General features: G+C 39.4%; 1 protein-coding gene across 1 annotated transcript in view; it reads right to left on the bottom strand.

Moving 5' to 3' along the window:
• LOC137626925 (neuroligin-4, X-linked-like) overlaps window positions 1-2,500 on the bottom strand; it is a 67,126-nt gene that overhangs the window by 3,924 nt on the left and 60,702 nt on the right. The gene's annotated exons all lie outside the window — the stretch shown is intronic.

Here is a 2,500-nt window from a genome sequence, read left to right as displayed (position 1 = left end):
GCCCTCTATTCTTTACCACTCCCTTCACTGTCCCCAACACTTTGCATCCTTCATTCACTCTCAGACGTACTTCTGCTTCCACTCCACCATTTGCTGCTACAACAGACCCCAAGGACTTAAACTGAACCACGTCCTCAAGTAACTCTCCATTCAATATGACATTCAACCTCGCACCACCTTCCCTTCTCGTACATTTCATAGCCATACTCTTACCTACATCAACTCTCAACTTCCTTCTCTCACACACCCTTCCAAATTCTGTCACTAATCGGCCAATCTTTTTTTCCCCGTCTGCAACCAGTACAGTATCATCCGCAAACAACAATTGATTTACTTCCCATTCATGATTATTCTCGTCTATCACTTTTAATCCTCGTCCAAGCACTCGAGAATTCCCCTCTCTCACCACCCCATCAACATACAAGTTAAACAACCACGGTGACATCACACATCTCTGTCTCAGCCCCACTCTCACCGGAAACCAATCTCTCACTTCATTTCCTATCCTAACACATGCTTTACTACCTTTGTAGAAACTTTTCACTGCTTGCAACAACCTTCCACTGATTCCATATAACCTCATCACATTCCACATCGCTTCATTATCAACACTATCATACGCTTTTTCCAGATACATAAATGCAACCTACACCCCCTTACCTTTTGCAAAATATTTCTTGTATATCTGCCTAACTGTATAAATCTGATTCATAAATCTCCTACCTTTTCTAAAATCACCATGAACTTCTAAGAATGCATTCTCTGTTTTATCCTTAATCCTATTAATCAGTACTCTACCATACACTTTTCCAACTGCACTCAACAAACTAATACCCCCTCGAATTACAACACTCATGCACATCTCCCTTACCCTTATATAGTGGTACAATACATGCACAAACCCAATCTACTGGTACCTTTGATAACATAAAACACATGTTAAACAATCTCACCAACCATTCAAGTACAGTCACACCCCCCTCTTTCAACATCTTAGTTTTCACACCATCCATACCAGGTGTTTTTCTTACTTTTGTTTAATCTAGTGCTCTCCTCACTTCCTCTCCTGTAATCTTTCTTATTCTCATCTCCCATCAGTGGCACCTCAACACCTGCAACAGCAATTATATCTGCCTCCCTATTATTCTCAAAATAAGTAAACTTTCAAAATATTTCACCCAACTTTTCCTTGCCTCCTCTCCTTTCAACAACCCTTCCATTTCCATCTTTCACTATCTCTTCAATTCTCTTTTAACATCTTAGTTTTCAAACGATCCATACCAGGTGCTTTTCCTGCTTTAGTTTCATCTAGTGCTCTCCTCACTTCCTCTCCTGTAATCTCTCTTATTCTCATCTCCCATCAGTGGTGCCTCCACACCTACAACAGCAATTATATCTGCCTCCCTATTATTCTTCATTAAGTAGACTTTCAAAATATTCCACCCAGCTTTTCCTTGCCTCCTCTCCTTTTATCAACCTTCCATTTCCATCTTTCACTATCTCTTCAATTCTCGAACCAGCCTTCCTTACTCTCTTCGCTTCTTTCCAAAACTACTTCTTATTCTCCTCATATGAACTACCCAGTCCCTGACCCTACCCCAGGTCAGCCACCCTCTTTACCTTAGTTACCTTGCGCTTTATTTTCACATTTTTCTCTTTATATTTTTCATACTTCTCTATACTATTACTATGCAGCCATTCTTCAAATGCCCTCTTCTCTTCCACTTTTATCTTCACTCCTTCATTCCACTATGCACTACCCTTTCTCATGCTGCCTACAACAAACTTCTTGACACACACATTACATGCAATCCCAACAAAATCTTCTTTCAGTAATTTCCACTCCTTCTCTAAAGTACCAGTTTCTCTCACTTTCACTCTGTCTTATGTAATTTTCAACCTTTCTTGATATTCACTTTTTACCTCCGGTTTTATTAACTCGTCAACACTCACTAGCTCACTTTTACATCCCCCACTCTATTCCCATACTCTTTTGATACAATTAATTTTCCTTCCACCAAAAAATGATCAGACATACCATTAGCCATACCCCTAAACAAGTGCACGTCTTTCAATCTTCCAAACATTCTTTTAGTTATCAACACATAATCCATTAAAGCCCTATCTACCACTCTTCCATTTGCCACTCTTACCCATGTATACTTGTTTTTATCTATCTTTTTGAAATAGATAGAACTTATCACCATCTCTTGATCAACTCATATATCTACCAGTCTCTCACCACTCTCATTTTCACCTAGAATGCCATACTTCCCAATGACACCTTCTACCTATCTAGCGCCCACTCTAGCATTTAATTCACCCATGATAACTGCATAATTCCTTATACTCAGTCCTTCTACATACCTAGTTAATTCCTTCCACAACTCTTTCCGTTCTTCTTCACTTTTCTCATAACCTGGCTAATATGCACTAACAAAAGCCAAACATTCCCTACCAACCTAACCCTTACCCTCATTAACCTAGATGATATCTCCTT

Source organism: Palaemon carinicauda, chromosome 34, assembly GCF_036898095.1.
Source record: "Palaemon carinicauda isolate YSFRI2023 chromosome 34, ASM3689809v2, whole genome shotgun sequence".
Lineage (NCBI taxonomy): Eukaryota > Metazoa > Arthropoda > Malacostraca > Decapoda > Palaemonidae > Palaemon > Palaemon carinicauda.
The sequence above is the reverse complement of the archived record's forward strand: the minus strand, read 5'-3'. Positions and strand labels throughout refer to the sequence as shown.